General features: G+C 39.3%; 1 protein-coding gene across 1 annotated transcript in view; it reads left to right on the forward strand.

Annotated features, from left to right (window-relative positions):
- prkn (parkin RBR E3 ubiquitin protein ligase) overlaps window positions 1-21218 on the forward strand; it is a 1164186-nt gene that overhangs the window by 44126 nt on the left and 1098842 nt on the right. The gene's annotated exons all lie outside the window — the stretch shown is intronic.

The raw sequence follows: 21218 nt of genomic DNA on the forward strand, positions 1-21218 counted from the left end.
AAACCAGTCTTGAGTTGACTACCTTTGTGTGTGTTTGCTTTTATTTAGCAGCATTTACTGTAGTAGCCACTACGAAGTTCCAAATTTGTTTTCAATCAGTAATGGAATATAATCTCAAGAGAACAGCCCTTTGAGTCTATTCATTACTTCAATTAGTTCATGCAATGCTTACTATTGTTGATATCTTTGTCTGATGCCTATCAAATCCACTTTTCATGTACACTGAACAAGACCACAACAGTTCTTAAATTGTTGATTGTTTTTTTTTCTTGGTGAATCTTTCCATAATTTCCAGTATTTTACAAGAAAATCACAATTTCTAATCAGTTCAGATTATTAAAGATAGTAGCATCCAATATATTGTATTATAAGGGCACATTTTATGTATCATTTACATTCTCTTGGCTTCAGAATGTTGAGTTGTAATCTGAATTGAGGCTGCTATTTTTCCAGAGCTTGGAAGTGTTTTGATACTCAAAACTTGGAGGTTCAACAATATATTGTTGAAAAAAAAATAAGGAAGCAATTTTATTAAATAAATCTGTATCTTTCTCCACTGAAACTACATGCACTTACACAGCATCTTCAACATAACAACACTTAACAGCAGTGTAAATATATAAAATATGGCACTGAATATGAAATAAGGTGAGAGTTAGGCTAATTACTAAATCAAAGTGGTGAGTTTTAAAGAGTGCTTTAAAGTAAATAAAAGGAGAATGAGGAACAGGGAAGTTTAAGGAGAGATGTGCAGATCTTAGGGCCTGATGGCTGTAAAAGTTGATGCATACCCAATTAAAGTTGCCAATAATGAGATGACCAGAAATGAAAAAAAACACTGAAATCATGAAAGTTTTGAGCTAGGAGGAGATTTAATGGGAGAGATGTAGTTATGAGGGCATTTGAAAATGATGAGAGTTTTAGCACAAAGGGATTGGTTAACCCAGAACAAAGAAGCTAGAGTTAGAAAAGAGAAAAAGCAAAATATAGGGCAGAAAAGTCAAAACTAGAAGATGCAGAGGTCACTAGATTCTAAAAAGACAGTGAGCATAAGGGCAGTTTATCTGAATGCCCGTAGTATTAGAAACAAGGTTAGTGAACTTGAGGCGCAAATCAGTACCCAGGCATATGAGTATATGGCCACCCAGTGGCCATCACATAAACATGGTTGCAAGATGGGAATGATTGGGAATTAAATATAATACGAAAAGATAGACAGGAAGGTGAAGGGGGTGGGATGGCGCTCTTTATTAATGATGAGATCAGGGCAATATTGAGAGATGATAAAAGATCTAAGGAGCAGAATATTGAGGCCATCTGGGTAGAGATTAAGAATAGTAAAAGGAAAATAATCATTGGTGGGAGTTGTCTATCGCCCACTAAATAACAATAGCACAGTGGCACAGGCAATTAAGATGAGAAAGGGAAATTGATATTGAGTAATGAGGAAATGGCCGAGGCATTGAACAGATATTTTGTGTCAGTCTTCACAGTGGAAGACATGTCCAGCATGCCAAAGTGTGGTGATAGGGAACCAAAGGGAGGTGAGGGCCTCAATAGAATAATTGTTGCAAAAGAGATAGTGATAAGCAAACTAATGGGACTGAATGCGGACAAATTCCTTGGTCCTGATAGGATGTATCCCAGGGCACTAAAGAAAATGATGGGAGTTATAGTCGATGCATTGGTAGTCATTTACCAAAATTCTCTGGGTTCTGGGAAGGTCCCAGCAGATTTTTAAAAGGAATGTAGGCAGAAGATGGGTAACTATTGGTCAGTTAGTTTAACGTCTGTATCAGGAAAATGCTTGACGCTGTCATTAAAGATGAAATAGAAAGACATTTAGAATGAAGAGGTTCCATCTGGCAGATGCAGCATGGATTCAGAAAGGGCAGGCCTTGTTTGATAAACTTGCTGGAGTTCTTTGAGGATATAATGGAGGCAGTAGATAGATGGGATCAGTTTGATGTTGTATATTTGGATAAGGTGCCGCACAAGAAACTTATCAATAAGATACAGATGAATGGAGTCAGGGGAAGTATATTGGCATGGATTGAGGATTGGTTAATTGACAGAAGGCAGAGAGTCGGGATCAGAGGGTGTTTTTCTGATTGGGAGACAGTGGTAAATGGGTGATGCAGAGGTCAGTGCTGGGCCTGCAGCTGTTCACCAGTTACATTGATGATTTGGAAGAGGCGACAGAGTGTAGTGTAGCCAAGTTTGTGGATGATACTAGATTGAGGGGAAAAGCAAATTGTACAGAAGGATATGGTTAAGTTAGGTGAGTAGGCACAGGTCGAGCAGATGAAGTACAATTTTAGTAAATGCGAGGTCATCCACTTTGGTAGAAAAATTAGAAGAGCAGATTCTTATTTAAATGGTGAAAGACTGCAGCGTACGGTAGTACAGAAGAACTTGGGTGTGCTTGTGTGTGAATTGCAAAAAGTGGGGTTGCCGGTACAACAGGTTATTAAGAAGGCAAATGTTGGCCTTCATCACTAGAGGAATTGAATTCAAGAGCAGGGAGGTCATGCTGCAACTGTACAAGGTACTGGTGAGGCTACACCTGAAGTACTGTGTGCAATTCTGGTCTCCTAACTCGAGGAAGGATATACTGGCCTTGGAGACAGTCCAGAGGAGTTTCATCAGGTTGTGGCCTTGGAGACAGTCCAGAGGAGTTTCACCAGGTTGATCCCAGAGATGAAGGGGTTGACCTATGAGGAGAACTAAATCACCTGGGATTATACTCACTCGAATTCAGAAGAATGAGAGGAGATCTTATAGAAACATATAAAATTATGAAAGAGATAGAGGGAGGAAAATTGTTTTTACTGGTAGGTGAGACCAGAACTAGGGGACACAGCCTCAAGATTCAGGAGAGTAGATTTAAGATGGAGATGAGGAAAAACTGTTTTCCAAGAGAGGAGTAAATTTGTGGAATTCTCCGCCCAGGGAAGCAGTTGAGGCTACTTCATTAAACTTATTTAAGGTTCAGTTAAATAGATTTTCACATAAAAAAGGAATTAAGTGATACAGGGAAAAGGAAGGTAGGTGGAGTTGAGTCACTGATCAGATCAGCCATTCTGGCACAATAACGGGATAAAGAGGATAAAAGCTTGTTTCTTAGGTTCTTTTTTCTTGACTTTTTAACAAATGAAAGAGAAATACAATATACCAAATAAAACTATTTTTTCATATTTAAAAAAAATAGGTGTGAATTTTAGACTTCCAGAACAGAACCCATTTGAGTATTTAATAATCTATACATTTTTATTGAGAAATGTATTACTAATATGTTGATACAATTACAAGACGCAATGCAGAAAACTAAACTATATAAATTTAAAAAAGGGAAAAAGATTTAAATATACAAATTCATGATGAGGCCTGGTCAAGATTATGCCAGGAGAGTGTAACCAATTAATATTAGATATCAAATTGTACAATATAATTCTTTACACCAATTATACTACAGTCTGTATAAATAACATGGACTTAATTCAAATTGCTCTGATAAATGTTTCAGATGTAACAAAGAAACAGGAACATTATTACATGCAGTTTGGTCTGTGAAAAAGAGGGAAAATATTTGGGAAGATTTGAATATATTATTGGGACAAATACCAAAGGATCCCAGAATATTTTTGCTTGGTGATTTATATAACACTGATACTAAATTGAAATTAGACAACTATCAATGAAAATTTTTGAGTGTAGCAATAGTGGTGGCATGGAAATGTATGGCAATAACATGGAAGTCAGATAATTTTATAAGGTTGGATAGATGGGATACAGAAATTCAAAATTGTATGCCATTGGAAAAGATTACTTATAATTTATGGAATCAACCTGAGAATTTTTAAATAATTTGGAAACCATATTTGGATTTCATCAGTAAAAGTCCATCCACATCATCTTTAACACTAATACCCACTCCTCCCAATTAATATTTACAGGATATATTAGGAATATATGAATAGTTAATGATAAATAAATTCAGGTATTTTTTTTGTTTTTTCCTTTTCTTTTTCTTTAAGGGAGGGGGAATTAAAAAATATATATAATTTTAATCAATTTTCTACATTGTATTGTTATACGATGAAGAATTATCTATGTATTGATGCAAATGAAAAAAAAGGATGTCATTATCGCTGACCATCAACATGGGGGTACCTTAAAATTGCATGCCTAGTCCCCTACTATATACCGTCTATACCCCAAAGTAGCCAAGTTTGATTCCAACACAATCTATGAATTTCCTGATGATGCCACCATTGTATCTAAATACCTGAAAAGGATGGGTCAGAATGTACGATTGAGAACAAGAATCTGGTTATGTGGTGCCAGAACAACAATGTTGCTCTCAGCATCAGCAAGTCTAAGGAGCATATTGTAGATTTTGGCAAAGGGAGGCCAAGGAGCCATACGCCTATCTTCATTGACAGGACAGCAGTATCAGAAGACCTCTCCTGCAGGCAGCACATCAAGGTAACCCTGAAGAAGATACATCATTTTTCAAAAAAAACCAAGGTTTGGCATGTCATTGAATACTTCTACAAACTTCAAACCTCTACAAACTTCAAATTTCTACAAGTGTGTTGTGGAAAGTATCCTGAAAGGCTGCATCACAGCCTGGTTTGGAAACTTGAGTGCTCAGGAATGCCGAAGGCTGCAGACATTGGGAAACCTAGCCAAGTCCACCTTGGGCACCAACCTCCTATCCATGAAAACATCTGCATGAGTTACTACCTCAAAAAGGCAGCCAACATTTGCAATAATTTACCAAAACTTTCTGGACTCTGAGCAACACACAGTAAATTGGAAGACAAGTGTCATGTCACTGTTTCAAAATAATTGTAGGCATCGGGCAGGTAACTGTAGGTCAGTTATCTTAACAACTGTAGTCAGGAAAATGCTTGTAGATATCATTAAAAAAGAAATAGCGAGACATTTGGATAGAAGTTGGAAGTTGATATCAGGTAGACACGGTTCAGATTCTGGAAGGCAAGATCGTGTTTGACAAAAAAACTAGAGTTCTTTGAGGACATAACGTGGGGAGTGGAGAGAAGGGAATGGATGTAGTGTACTTGGATTTTCAGAAGTTTTTCAATAAGGTGCAGCATAAAAGATGTATCCATAAGGTAAAGATGCATGGAATTGGGCGTAATATATTTGCATGATAGAAGATTGGTTAACCAATAGAAGGCAGAGAGTTGGGATAAATGGGTGTTCTCTGGTTAGCTATTAGTGATGAGCAGAGTGCCACAGGGATCAGTACTGGGCCCATAGCTTAATGATTTGGAAGAGAGTTCAGATGACTAAGTTTGCTGATGACACAAAATTGAGTAGAAAGACAAATTGTGCAGAGGACACCCAGGGTTGATGAAGAGATATGGATAGGTGGTGGAAAGTTGTTTCCACTGGTATGCAAGAATAGAACAAGGGGACATAGCCTTAAGATTTCCAGAACAAGATTTAGGATGGAGGCAAATGGAATTCTCTGCCCAAGAAAGCAGAAGAAGATGCCTTATTACCTATATTTAAAACATAGTCAATACTTTTTGGATTGTAGGGAAATTAAGGGTTGTGGGGATAATGCATATAATCTTATTACACAGTGGAGAAGGGTTAATGGTCCAGATGGCCTTGCTCATAGAAACATAGAAACATAGAAGATAGGAGCAGGAGTAGGTCATTTGACCCTTCGAGCCTGCTCCGCCATTCAACGAGATCATGGCTGATCTTAAAGTTCAGTACCCCGTCCCCGCCTTCTCTCCATAACCTTTAATACCCTTATACTGAAGAAATAGATCTAATTCCCTCTTAAATATATTTAATGAACCTGCCTCTACTGCCCTCTGTGGCAATGAATTCCACAGATTCACCACCCTCTGGGTCAAGAAATTCCTCCTCATCTCAGTCCTAAATGGTTTGCCTATTATCCTCAAACCATGGCCCCGGGTTCTGGATTTTCCCATCATTGGAAACATTCCCATCTGCATCCATTCTGTCCAGTCCTGCCAGAATTTTATATGTCTCTATGAGATCCCCTCTCAATCTTCTAAACTCCAGCGAGTACAATCCCAATTTGCGCAATCTTTCCTCATAAGTCATTCCTGCCATTCCAGGTATCAGCCTGGTGAATCGCCTCTGCACTCCCTCCATTGCAAGAACATCCTTCCTTAGATAAGGTGACCAAAACTGCACACAATACTCCAGGTGTGGTCTCACCAATGCCCTGTACAACTGCAGTAAGGTATCCTTGTTCCTATACTCAAACCCTCTTGATATGAAGGCCAACATACCATTTGCCTTTTTAACCACCTGCTGTACCTGCATGCTTGCCTTCAGAGACTAATGTACAAGTACCCCTAGGTCTCTCTGCACTTCCCCATCTCTTAATCTATTGCCATTCAAATAGTAATCTGCCCTCTGGTTTGTATTACCAAAGTGGATAACCTCACATTTATCCACATTGTAGTGCATTTGCCATGTATCTGCCCAGTCCCTTAATTTATCCAAATCACACTGGAGCTTCCTGACCCCCTCTTCAGTGCACACAACCCCTCCTAGCTTAGTGTAATCTGCAAATTTGGAGATATTACATCCAATCCCCTCATCCAGATCATTAATGTAAATTGTGAACAGCTGGGGTCCCAGTACAGATCCCTGTGGCACCCCACTGGTCACTGCCTGCCATTCAGAAAACAAGCCATTTATCCCAACTCTCTGTCTTCTACCTGCCAGCCAGTTCTCAATCCACATCAATACTTTGCCCCCAATCCCATGAGCCTTGATTTTGGAAGCCAGTCGTTTATGCGGGACCTTATTGAAGGCCTTTTGGAAGTCCAGGTACACCACATCCACTGGCTCTCCCCCATCTATTTTACCTGTCACCATCTCAAAGAGTTCCAATAGATTTGTCAAGCATGATTTACCTTTTGTAAATCCATGTTGACTCCGTCCGATCCCTTCTCTGTTAGTCATATGCTCCGCTATTACATCCTTAATAATGGATTCCATCATTTTGCCCACTACTGATGTAAGGCTCACCGGCCTATAATTCCCTGCTTTTTCTCTACCCCCCTTTTTAAATAGTGGGGTAACATTAGCTACCCTCCAATCCATGGGTACTGATCCTGAGTCTATCGAGTTCTGGAAAATAATTATTAAAGCATCTGCTATCTGAATGGCCACTTCCTTAAGTACCCTAGGATGTAGATTATCAGGCCCTTGGGATTTATCTGCCTTCAATCCCATCAATTTCCCCAAGACCATGTCCTTAGAGATACTGACTTCTTTCAGTTCCTCCCTTGCATTAGTCTCTATGTTTCCCAACATCCTTGGGAGGTTATTTGTATCCTCTCTTATAAAAACAGAACTAAAGTAAGAATTTAATTGGTCTGCCACTTCCTTATTCCCCATTATATATTCCCCTGATTCCGACTGCAAAGGACTTACTCTGGATTTCACCAATCTTTTCCTCTTGACATATTTATAAAAGCTTTTGCAGTCGGTTTTTATATTTGCCGCAAGCTTACTTTCGTAATTTATTTTTGCTCTCTTGATTAATCCCTTTGTCCTCCTTTGCTGCATCTTGAACTGCTCCCAGTCTTCGGTTGCGGTACTTTTTTTGGCCAATTGATATGCTCTCTCTTTGGACCCAATGCTGTCTCTAATTTCCCTCGTTATCCACGGTTGAGTCACCTTTTTTGGTTTATTTTTATGCCAAACCGGTATAAACGATTTTTGCAATTTCTCCATTAGATCTGTGAATGCTTTCCATTGTCTATCCACAGTCAACTCCCCCATAAACACCACCCAATCAATCAACTCCCGTCTCATACCATCATAATTCCCTTTATTTAAATTCAGGCTTTAATTTCATCACTCTCCATGCCGAGTGAGAATTCGATCATATTGTGATCGCTCCTACCCAAAGGGCCTCACACAACAAGATTGCTGATTAGCCCCTTATCATTGCATAACACCCAATCTAAAATGGCCTGCTCCCGAGTTGGTTCCTCGACATATTGGTCTAGATAACCGTCCCGTAAACATTCAAGGAATTCCTCCTCCTCAGTATTTTTACTGTTCTTATTTCTAATGATATGTGTTACAGATTGAAAGTAGTTAAATGGGACTAAGGTATAAGTCAGCCATGATCTAATTAAATAATGAAATTGATTGAAAGGATGAGTAGCCCGCTTGTTTCTCGATTTACACAGAATTTGCAGAGCAGGAACAAACTATTTGGTTTCATTAAACTCTCAGATCTGCTCTATTCCTCCACACCTTTTCTCTTCATTTACTTGGTATCTTTCGATTCCTCTAATATCTGCATTGTATTTGGATAGAGAATTCCAAAGCTTCACTGCCCACTCCCTGAAGAAATTATTTGCTTTCCATGGGTCCGCACCAGCTCCAGCTGTACCACCATTTTTTTCACTCCCTGGAAAAGAAGTGTTACTTTACCATATTCATTGACAACTTTCTTTTATCCATAGCTTTTAAATTTGGCAGGTCCTCGAGATAAAATATAATTTCAAATTTAAGTATATTGTCACATGTAGGAAGGTACAGTGAGAAAGTTTACTGTCTCCACCTCAGCACTATTGATGCAGAGAGGGGAATGAGTCCACCTCTGTTCCAGAAGTATGTGACCAACTCCTTAGGCTTGCTGACATCGAGAGAGAGGTTGTTGTCCTGGCACCTTGTTGTTCAAGTGTTTCAGGACTGATTGTAGAACTAGCGAGATAACAGTATGCAAATTGGAGTGTTGCAAATGGCTGCTAGGTTGCCATGACTACCATCTCAAAGCACTTCATGATTGTGGATATCAGACACATCTGGTTGTCGTTTAGGCTTATCGTTACATTCTACTTCAACACTCGACCTTCTTGAAGCAGATGGGTATTTCAGTATGTAATAGAGATTCCGCCCTGCACCAGCTCCCTCAACAGCCCCTAAGGCTAGAGCTGGATGAGGTCCTCACCCAGGATAAGACATATAAGGCAATTGAACAACTGAAAAGTGGCAAAGCAGCAGGTATGGATGGAATCCCCCCAGAGGTCTGGAAGGCTGTCAAACTGCATGAGTTTTTCAAGCTTTGTTGGGACCAAGGAACACTGCCTCAGGACCTTTGTGATGCCATCATCATCACCCTGTACAAAAACAAAGGCGAGAAATCAGACTGCTCAAACTACAGGGGAATCACGCTGCTCTCCATTGCAGGCAAAATCTTCGCTAGGATTCTCCTAAATAGAATAATACCTAGTGTCGCCAAGAATATTCTCCCAGAATCACAGTGCGGCTTTCACGCAAACAGAGGAACTACTGACATGGTCTTTGCCCTCAGACAGCTCCAAGAAAAGTGCAGAGAACAAAACAAAGGACTCTACATCACCTTTGTTGACCTCACCAAAGCCTTCGACACCGTGAGCAGGAAAGGGCTTTGGCAAATACTAGAGCGCATCGGATGCCCCCCAAAGTTTCTCAACATGGTTATCCAACTGCACGAAACCAACAAGGTCGGGTCAGATACAGCAATGAGCTCTCTGAACCCTTCTCCATTAACAATGGCGTGAAGCAAGGCTGTGTTCTTGCACCAACTCTTTTTTCAATCTTCTTCAGCATGATGCTGAACCAAGCCATGAAAGACCTTAACAATGAAGACGCTGTTTACATCCGGTACCGCACGGATGGCAGTCTCTTCAATCTGAGGCGCCTGCAAGCTCACACCAAGACACAAGAGAAACTCGTCCGTGAACTATTCTTTGCAGATGATGCCGCTTTAGTTGCCCATTCAGAGCCAGCTCTTCAGCGCTTGACGTCCTGTTTTGCAGAAACTGCCAAAATATTTGGCCTGGAAGTCAGCCTGAAGAAAACTGAGGTCCTCCATCAGCCATCTCCCCACCATGACTACCAGCCCCCCCACATCTCCATCGGGCACACAAAACTCAAAACGGTCAACCAGTTTACCTATCTCGGCTGCACCATTTCATCAGATGCAAGGATCGACAACGAGATAGACAACAGACTCGCCAAGGCAAATAGCGCCTTTGGAAGACTACACAAAAGAGTCTGGAAAAATAACCAACTGAAAAACCTCACAAAGATAAGCGTATACAGAGCCGTTGTCATACCCACACTCCTGTTCGGCTCCGAATCATGGGTCCTCTACCGGCATCACCTACGGCTCCTAGAACGCTTCCACCAGCATTGTCTCCGCTCCATCCTCAACATTCATTGGAGCGCCTTCATCCCTAACGTCGAAGTACTCGAGATGGCAGAGGCTGACTGCATCGAGTCCACGCTGCTGAAGATCCAGCTGTGCTGGGTGGGTCACGTCTCCAGAATGGAGGACCATCACCTTCCCAAGATCGTGTTATATGGCGAGCTCTCCACTGGACACCGTGACAGGTGCACCAAAGAAGAGGTACAAGGACTGCCTAAAGAAATCTCGTGGTGCCTGCCACATTGACCACCGCCAGTGGGCTGATATCGCCTCAAACCATACATCTTGGAGCCTCACAGTTCGGCGGGCAGCAACCTCCTTTGAAGAAGACCGCAGTGCCCACCTCACTGGCAAAAGACAAAGGAGGAAAAACCCAACACCCAACCCCAACCAACCAATTTTCCCCTGCAACCGCTGCAACCGTGTCTGCCTGTCCCACATCAGGCTTGTCAGCCATAAATGAGCCTGCAGCTGACGTAGACATTTACCCCCTCCATAAATCTTCGTCCGCGAAGCCAAGCCAAAGAGAAGAGAGAAAGGCTGAAGATATCTGTGAATACAACCTCCAGCAAGGCCCAGTCACTTTCCACATGTTCGCTTTTTGTAAGGCCGATTTGACCGCTGAACTGATAACTGTGGTGTGCCTGAAATTGGAAACCATGTGCAACTGGCTCATTGGCCTCCTGTTTAAAACGAGGATGGAATACTTTGAACTCAATGGGGAGAGATGCATTGATACTTGCTCTTCTGCCTAGTTTCGCGTGATAGCCTATAAGAATGTTGTGGTCGCGTACCTACATGGACCTGGCACTGTGAGTGTTCATTTGGAATGACGCATGTGGGAGGTGGTGCGCATACGCAAGCCGGCCATTGTTGGTAACATGCACGTGGTCAGAGCGAGGATTTGCGACAACATGCATGTGAATAACCTAATGGGTAGGAAAGGTGAGTGACACGAGAGGCGTGCTGAGGAGGAAAGGAGACCATTAAAAACGGTTGGAAGAGTGTAATAAAGGAAGGCACATGACTGTTTTATAGATGTTAAACTTTATTTTTGGATATAACATTTAAATTACACCCCTACAAGTGGTGTCCCCGCTGGTTCACAACATCTTCTGGTGGAAATTGATAGCTATGAGGATAAACTGGTTGCAGGAGCAGTTGGGGAGGTCAAATTGGAAGTTCCCAACCTTTTTTATGAACAATGTTCACCCTTGATTCTAAGAGGTGCACTTCTCCTCGCTTAATATTACAAGCCAGAAGAATAAATTTGGTTAACACATTCCTTGCCTCACAGAGAGTATTGCTTGTGAGGTGGAAGCTGTCCTGATTAATCCAGGTGAAGACTATTCATACAATCCCCTGAAGGCTGTCTCAAGAATCGTATTGCAGAGCTTCTAGCTTGGCAACAGGAAGCCATCGCAAATGCTCAGAAAATGGCATTGGCTGGCTGGTGAAGACATTATTGATGGAGACGTTTAGAAGCAGATAATTTCTCCATTGTTTGTTTTTTGAAATTTAAGGACAACGGACAGGAGTCTTGGATATCCACTCTGGTCAATTGGCAATGCATGCCAATCTCATGATGACCACGGCATCTGCAATGCAGCTGCCCCCAGTCAACAAGCAGCATTAAAACAACATGCTACAACACTGATTCAACAGAGGCAAACAGAGCTCGAGCAGCAAGTGGCGGCTCTCACTGAGCAGGTCCGGGCTTTATCAACACAACAGCATTCTTATTGATTCCAGCTCAATTGGAATCGTGCTGGATGGGGATGGTAGAGATAATGGATGACATATTTGTTGGAGATTTGGTTCTGCGGCTTGGTTTCAACTTCTGTAAACGGAACAAAAAGGCCCAGCATTGGAGCCGACCATTACTCATATGAATGTCAGCCGCCATCTGTTCTTCAAAGACAATCTCTCGGGTACTCAATTTTTGGTGTATTCCAGTGCAGAAGTCTCTGTGGTCCCACCTAATTCTCAAGAACAAGGGTCTCCAGGTGGCGCTCATGGAGTGAACACGTTTTGGTTTTTGCTCCATAAAATATACTATTTTTAACCTGTATCCACCTTTGAACTAACTTCACAGAAGTCAGAAAGATCTTTATTATTTCTCTAATTATACTTGAGTCTGAAAATTTTGAAGAAATGACTGAAGGAAAAGCTACACGAGCTAAAACCAGGGCAGAAGAAGGTGACGGCCGAGAGAAGAAACATCCAGACATTAAACTAAGTGAGATGACCTTCACTGACTTTTTAAAATTCTTTCGTGATGAATTCAAAGATGTTTGTCGCAAAAAAGACCTAGCTGAACTTCGTACAGCTTTAATTGCCTCAGAAGCTGAAACCAAAAAACAACATACCTTAATTGCAGCTCTTCAAACTGAAGTTCAACAAAAAGAGATTAGACTGACTGAGGTCGAACAGAAACTTTCCAAAGCAATTAAACAGCTAGAAGCGCTCCAGCTGAAAAGCATTGATTCAGAGAACCGTTCCAGAAGACAAAATATTCGTTTGGTTGGAATTCCTGAAGGCATTGAGAAAGGAGATCTCCTGACGTTTTTTGCTGAGCTTTTAAAAGAAGCATACCCATCCGAATTCCCTGCTGATCCACCGCTACTCGATAGAGTACATCGTATCTGGAACCGAAATGCTGAAGCTTCCAAACCCAGAGTGGTGATGGTCCGTATGCATTACGTGAGTACAAAGGATAGATTGATTCGTACAACCAGAAGACTTGGAAATGTGACTGTTCGTGGCTTTAGTCTAAGAACCTATGAAGATTTTAGTCCGGAGGTAGTACGGGCTCGAAGACTGTTTAAAGATCTGATGTCCGAATGTTTTGAGAAGAAACTGAAACCTGCGCTCCTGTATCCTGCGAGGCTCAGGATTTCTCCGGAGAACCAAGCTCGTCAAATATTCGACTCCGTGTCTGCAGCACGGAACTACCTGTCGGCTAATTTCCCGTCTAGCGCGACCTCTCAGCCCGAGTGACTGATAAAAAATGCGGTAGATATCGGTCTTTTTCAGGTTAATAGTCAGATTCTGATTTCTGACCATTCGAAAAGTAATAGATCATTATAGCTCTAATTATCCTGTTCATCTTTAACACATTTTTATATATTTTCTTTCTCCTCTGTGAGAATTTTTTTTTAAAAATATATAAGTGTATGTTTAATTAATCTATACTAATAATATGATTATATTCTTTACTATTTTATTTCTGAGTTACTGAAAATGGCGATTTTTTATTTTTTGTTTATTAAAACTTTTCATGGTTTTTTTTACATTCGCCATTTTCTCTTTGTCTTTCTTCATAAAGTAATTTTAAAATGATTTAACTCTTTATGACTTTGTTTTATCAGCAGGTACTACACAATTACGATTTTTCTTTTATTTCTTTTTAAATATTTTTCTTTCAATATTTAGCATTAGATTTTAGCTTGAGTTATCCTTTTTATAAGTTTAGGTGGTGGATCTTATCTTAATATTAGGAGCTGCCGTCTGAAGACATGGGGGTAGGTTTAGTATTATCTCTTCTTTTTTCTCTGATCACTCTCTGGTCAGATGGGGGGCTTTGTGGGTGGGGGGTGGGTTTTGTTTTTCTTTCAGGGGTTTTTATGTTTCATTTTCTTTCGTTTTTTCTTGATTTTTCTTTTAGAACTACAGATATGGCTGACACGTCGTCATTTCCGGTCCTTCCTTATATCTTAATTCTTCTTCCGGGCGCATGGGTCCCTGCTTTGGTTAACCCTTTATATACTGGAGGGTTGACCAAAGTAATGGATCAAAACATTAATTTTGTCTCTTGGAATGCTAATGGTCTAAACAACATGTTTAAAAGGAGGAAGGTCTTTAAAGTATTCCAGAGACTGAAAGCACAGATTATTTTTTTACAGGAGACTCATGTGAGAAAGGAGGATAATCTGCGTTTTTTTAAATCTTGGAAAGGCCCACAATTTCATGCCAACTCATGCTCTAAGACTCGAGGTGTATCTATTTTTATTGATCCCTCTATTACATTTGTTCAACATGACATCACTGTAGACCCTAACAGCAGATTCTTATTGGTTACTGGGTTATTATTCAATATTAAGGTTGTCATGGTTAATGTTTATGCCCCGAATGTAGATCACCCTGAGTTTTTTAGATCTTTGTTTACTATTTTACCCAATCTAAATGAATATCATTTAATAATGGGTGGGGATTCTAACTGTTGTCTGAATCCCCTGCTAGATAGGTCGAAACCTTCACAGCTCCTACCGAATAAATTGGCTACATATATTAACTCTTTCCTTACTAACTCTGGAGCTGTTGATATTTGGAGATTTCTTCACCCGACAGATAAAGAGTTTTCCTTTTTTTCTCATGTATACCATTCATACTCGAGAATTGATCACTTTTTTATTGATTCACGTTTTATTCCACTTGTAACTGCTTGTAAGTATGACATTATAGCCATTTCGGATCACTCTCCATTACAACTCTCTCTTAAATTCAAAGACTCTGTTTCTACTATTAAGCACTGGCGTTTTGATGTTACATTATTGCAAGATTTAGACTTTGTTAAATTTATGAAAGAACAAATTAACTTTTTCTTTTCAACAAATTACACTACGGAAATTTCTTATGGAATATTGTGGGATACATTCAAGGCTTATATTCGTGGTCAAATTATTTCTTACTCAGTAGCTTTGAAGAAATGCATCAAAAACAAGATTCATCTATTGGTTGAGAAGATTAAAGACATTGATAAGAAATATGTGACTGATCCTACTGAAGAACTTTACAAACAAAGAATTGAACTGCAGATGGAATATAATTTGTTACTTACATTTTCGATTGAAAACCAGTTAATTAGATCTAAATCTGATTTTTATGTGCATAGTGAGAAATCGGGTAAACTGTTGGCTAATCATCTGAAGAATATTTCAGCTAGATGCCAAATTGTGGAGATTCGCAAACAGAATGGAGAACTGACTGTTAACCAGGAAGAGATAAATCAATCTTTCCAAAATTTTTATACATCCTTATATAGTACAGAATCCCCTCAAGACCTTAGTAATATGTTTAATTTTTTAGAACATTTGAAACTCCCAAAAGTATTACCTCAAGATAACTTAGAATTAAGTAAACCCATTACAGATTCGGAGATCAATAATACTATTTTCTCACTGAACTCGGGGAAAGCACCAGGTCCTGATGGATATTCTGTGGAATTTTATAAAGCTTTTTCTTCTACTCTCTCTCCCTGGCTGATTAAGATGTTTGATGAATCTATCACATTGGGTAAACTACCACAATCATTTTACAGAGCTACGATTTCTCTAATCTTGAAAAAAAATAAAGACCCGACCGAATGTTCTTCTTATAGACCTATTTCTTTGTTGAATGTTGATTCTAAGATCTTCTCTAAAATCCTAGCGACAAGGCTAGAGAAGATATTACCATATATTATCTCTGAAGACCAGACTGGATTCATTAAAAATCATTATTCCTCCTTTAATATTAGAAGATTGATGAATATTATTTACACTCCTTCACATAAGTCTTCAGAATGTGTTATTTCACTAGATGCTGAGAAGGCCTTCGATAGAGTAGAATGGCCTTATTTATTTACAGTTCTTGAAAAATTTAATTTTAGTCCGACATTTATATCTTGGATTAAACTTCTTTATAATTCCCCAGTTGCCTCGGTTTTTACTAATACCCAAAGATCGCCATATTTTCGATTATTTCGGGGCACCAGGCAAGGGTGCCCCCTTAGCCCTTTATTATTTAACTTAGCTTTAGAACCTTTGGCAATTGCTATCAGAAAAGCACCCAATATTACTGGTATTATTCGTTGCAGGGATATTCATAAAGTATCACTATATGCAGATGATTTATTGTTATATATTTCCAATCCTGAAAATTCTATTCCTGCAGTTTTATCTTTATTAGCCCAATTTAGTAATTTTTCGGGATATAAACTGAACTTAAATAAAAGTGAATTATTCCCTTTTAATGGATGGGTTCCTATTTATGATAGTTTGCCTTTTAAAATAGCTAGAGACCATTTTATATATTTAGGGATTAAGATTACTAAAAAACATAAAGATTTGTTTAGGACTAATTTTTTCCCTCTATTGGACCTGATCGGCAGTTTACTTACCAATTGGTCACCATTATCCCTATCCATGATAGGCCGAATTAATGCTATTAAGATGATGATCTTACCTAAATTTTTATATATATTCCAAGCTATACCTATTTTTGTTCCTAAATCTTTTTTTGATAAGGTCGATTCTAAATTGTCCTCATATATCTGGCAAAACACGAATCCTAGATTGGGGAAAAAATATTTACAGAAATCTAAACTAGAGGGAGGGTTGGCATTACCCAACTTTAGAATTTATTACTGGGCAATTAATATTAGTTACTTAAGGTATTGGTTGAATTATTCAGAATTATCTCTAAATCCCCATTGGGTAAATTTAGAAATTAAACCGATACAAAATTTTTCAATTAGCTCTATTTTGGGAGCTGCTCTCCCTTTTACTCTTACTAAATTATATAAACAAATTGATAATCCAATGACTAAACATACACTACGTATATGGTTTCAATTCCGGAGATTTTTTGGCCTAAGTCATTTTATCTTGGAAACTCCTATTGTACTAAATTTCCTTTTTCATCCCTCTCTAATTGATCAAGCTTATTTACTCTGGAAAGTTAAAGGTATAACATGCTTTTCGGATTTATTCTTGGATAACTCTTTCATGTTATTTGAACAATTATCCATGAAATATGATTTACCTCGATCTCATTTCTTTCGATATTTGCAGATTAGGAGTTTCTTAGTTTCGACTTTACCCTCTTTTCCCAATCGGGAGACCACGACTGTTTTAGAGGATATACTATATTCAAAATTCCCTCCAAAAGGTGTGATATCTAAATTATATAATATAATTACAAAAATAAATTCTGGGACTTTTGAAAAGTTTAAAAATGATTGGGAAAGAGAACTCAACCTTCATATTTCCAATGAAAATTGGAATAAAATTTTGCGACTGGTAAACTCTTCTTCTCTATGTGCAAAACATTCACTAATACAGTTTAAAGTTGTTCATAGAGCTCATATGTCTAAAGATAAACTCCATCGCTTTTATTCTCATATCGATCCTATATGTGATAAATGTCAATTGGAAATAGCTTCCCTTACACATATGTTTTGGTCCTGTCCCTCTTTACAGAATTATTGGAAGGAAATTTTTTCCATTATATCTACTGTTTTGAATATTGATTTACAACCACATCCCATTACTGCAATTTTTGGATTACCTATGATAGATTTGACTTATTTATCTCTTCCTGCGGATCGTATGATTGCTTTTCTTACACTAATGGCTAGAAGATCTATACTATTAAATTGGAAAGAGGTAAATCCTCCCACTGTTTTCCAATGGTTTACCCAAACTATACTATGTTTAAATTTAGAGAAAATTAGAAACTCTGTCTATGAATCCCCTTCTAAGTTTGAGTTAACCTGGCGACCATTTATTCAATATTTTCATTTGTGGTGAGTTGATCTGGCTCTGTTTTCTTTCTATGATTATGTATGATAATTGGGCTGTAGGATGAGATCGGAGTGATCGGCGTGGTTTAGCTATATCTGTAGGTTTTTTTTTAAAAGTTTTTTTTAAATTCAGATTTGTTTTTTCTTCTTTTTTGGGGTTTTTTTTTCTCTTTTTTTTCATATATTGTTATTAATTATATCTTTTTTTTTAGAGATAGTTCACACCCTAAACTGATCTAAAATTTTTTTTAATGATATATTTTTATTCTGTAATATTATTGTTTAATATCTCTGTATTAATTCATTACTTACTATGTATTTTTTTATATCTCTTTGAACTGTATGTGTTTATAAATTATAATAATAATAAAAAGATTGAAAAAGGAAAAGTAATTCTCAAGAACGCAGACAAAATCAGGATGGATTGTTTTGTAGCAGGGTAGATTCAGTCAGTCGCCTCCTCACATGACTTAGAGGCTGAGGGGTTGTGTACCTACCTGGACTTGCTGCCGTGAGTGTTTGTTTGGTGGTACGCATGTAATGTGTTCTATCCACTGTAAATGACTCGCATATTCAGACGTACGGCCAGTGACAATTTATGCAGGATTTTGAGTTTCGTAAACCATTCTGTTGGGTTTTCACAGTCGCAGAGGTAGTGAATGACATTTTAGGAACAGATTTTCTATCTAATTTTTCTGTCCTTGTAGATTTAAAGAATAGCTGTGTAGTGGACGGCCATTCTTGTTTGCAAAAAGGCTGAATTTCTCGTTCATCAAAGATAGTCACCCATTTCACAGGTCTTCAACCATCTACCTGCCCATTTCAGAGATGGTTCATGTTTCCCTTGTTTGCTAACCCTGTTATATCAGCACAGAGATATAAAACTTGCAGTTACCCACCATAGAGAAATCCATAGTCCCCCAGTTTCAGCCCATGTGTGTAGATGGCCCCCGGACCACTTCAGGATAGCAAAGGCAGAGCTTGATCATATGCAAGAGTTAAGAATTATTTATAGGACCAATAGCTGCTGGGCATCGCCACTACATATGATTCTGGGAAATTGGTGACTGTGTGATGACCAAGCATTGAATAATGCCACAATCCCCGATCAGTGCCATATTCTGAATTTGTAAGATTTCTCACCCAACCTCCACAATAAACAGGTATTCACTAAAATAGACTTGATGCATGCTCACTATCAGATTCTGGTGAAACTTCAGATATTGCCAAGATGGCAGTAATTACTCCTTTCAGGGCATTTAAGTTTCTCTGAATACTGTAGTGACAATAAACAGGAACACAAAGACCATCTTCTGAAACTATTCCAGAGACTCGATGAGTTTGGCATCATTATAAATCAGTCCAAGTGTATTTTTGGGGCCACTGAACTTACATTTTTAGAGCATAAGGTTATAAAAGACAGCATCTTGCCAGAGGAAGCGAAGGTAGAGGAAATTCAAGATTTTCCTATTCCTGTTACGTTTGGTCAGTTGCAGCAGTATCTAGGAATGATTAATTTCTACAGCCAGCTCTTACTTTAAGCAGTTGCATCTGTCTTGCCCTTGACCAACCTACTTAAGGCAGTTTATAAAAGGTCATTGCATTTGGTCGGAAGCTACGATGGTGGTGCATCAGAAACCCAATGCTGTCCTCTTTTTCACCATGGACATCTCTGAGGGTGCAGTGGGAACTGTTTTAGAACAAAAAGAAAATTAGTGGGACTTTGGAGCCATTGGCATTCTTTTCAGCCAAATTGTCACCTGCTCAGCCAAAATACAGTACTTTTGGGCATGAGGTCCTGGAGATCTATCTCACAGTGCGGCATTTCCGTTTCCGGTTGGAAGGAGGAGTTTTTATCATTTATACTGACTACTTACATATACTGCGCATACAAGCAAACACCATTATTCACCCCGTGAGGTACAGCATTTGGATTTTAATCTGCAATTTTCGTTGGACATATGGCATAACGAAGGGAAGGCAAATTCAGTGGCTGACACCCTGTCCTGATGAGATATTGATGCCTTACATACGATGGCGATTATTGATATTACAAAAATGGCTCATCGTAGCACAATGATCCTAATTTTATTTTATATCAACAGTTCAATACAGGTCTGCATCTAAAAGACATACTCCTAGATGATTCTGGTGAGACATTAGCACATGACTTTCCCACAGATCGACCAAGGCCTTTAGTACCCACAACAATGCGGCAGAAAGTTTTCACGACCCTCTATAACGTGTCCCACCCAGGCATAAAAGCATCGATAAGGTTGATTACGGATCGTTTTACTTGGCCTCATGTCAAGTGGGATGTTAGAGTATGAGCAAGGATGTGTTTGCCATGTCAGTGTTCAAAACTCTCAAGACATACAAAGTCCAGGCTCGGGGAATTTTCTGTTCTGGATGTTCATTTCACGTTTGTGCACTTGGATTTGATTAGTCCATTTCATCCAACAAGAGAATTCACATCTTCTCACATGCGAGGACTGAGATACTAGATGGCAGGAGGCCATTCCCATCATCAACATCTCTGCAGTCTGTGGCTCAGGCTTTCATTGGTTGTTGGGTTCCTTCTTTTGGTGACTCAGATATTATCACCATGGATTTGAATTGGAGTTGTTTCGAGCTCTAACTAATTTGTTGGGCATCACCCACATTGGCACAGCCTACCATCTTTAATCCAATGGCCTCATGGAGTGTTTCCATCGACAGTGGAAGGCTGCATTAATGGCAAGGGGTCATGTGTTTCTTTGGAGTGAGCTTTTGCCCATGGTTCTCCTTCAAATATGCACGGCTATAAAGGAGAACCTTGGAGCTGTTGTATGGAACGGCACTAACTCTACCTGGTGAATATGTGGAGGTGTGCGTTGGGACTCCCCACTATAAACTGTCAAGTCATGTCCACCATCATCGGGAGAATATGAGGGGATTAAGACCAACTCCTACCCAACGTTTGCCAACCGAAGTTAATGTACCTCATGATTTGCAAACTTGCATGCATATGTTTGTGCCTCATGACATGGTTCGCAGAAACAACATCCTAAGTATTTTATGATCCGGTGGAATGATAATGCTGACTCTGTTTCCAACAATCATTTAAAGGCTGCATATATCAATGACCCATTCAGCACTGCCAACACAGGAGAGACATTTGACTGCCTGCCTGTCAGATTCTCCAATGCCTACCTGGAAAATACTGGACAAAATTGGGACGGATTGTTTTGTAGCAGGGTGGATCCAGTCAGTCGCCTCCTCACATGACTTGGAGGCTGAGGAGTTGTGTACCTACCTGGAATTGGTGGTGTGAGTGTTCATTTGGAGCAACACATGCAGGAGGTGGTACGCATGTACCAGCCGGCTGACCTTGGTAATGCACAGTTGGCCGCCGTTAGTAACATGCACATGTGGTCA

Source organism: Narcine bancroftii, chromosome 4, assembly GCF_036971445.1.
Source record: "Narcine bancroftii isolate sNarBan1 chromosome 4, sNarBan1.hap1, whole genome shotgun sequence".
NCBI lineage: Eukaryota > Metazoa > Chordata > Chondrichthyes > Torpediniformes > Narcinidae > Narcine > Narcine bancroftii.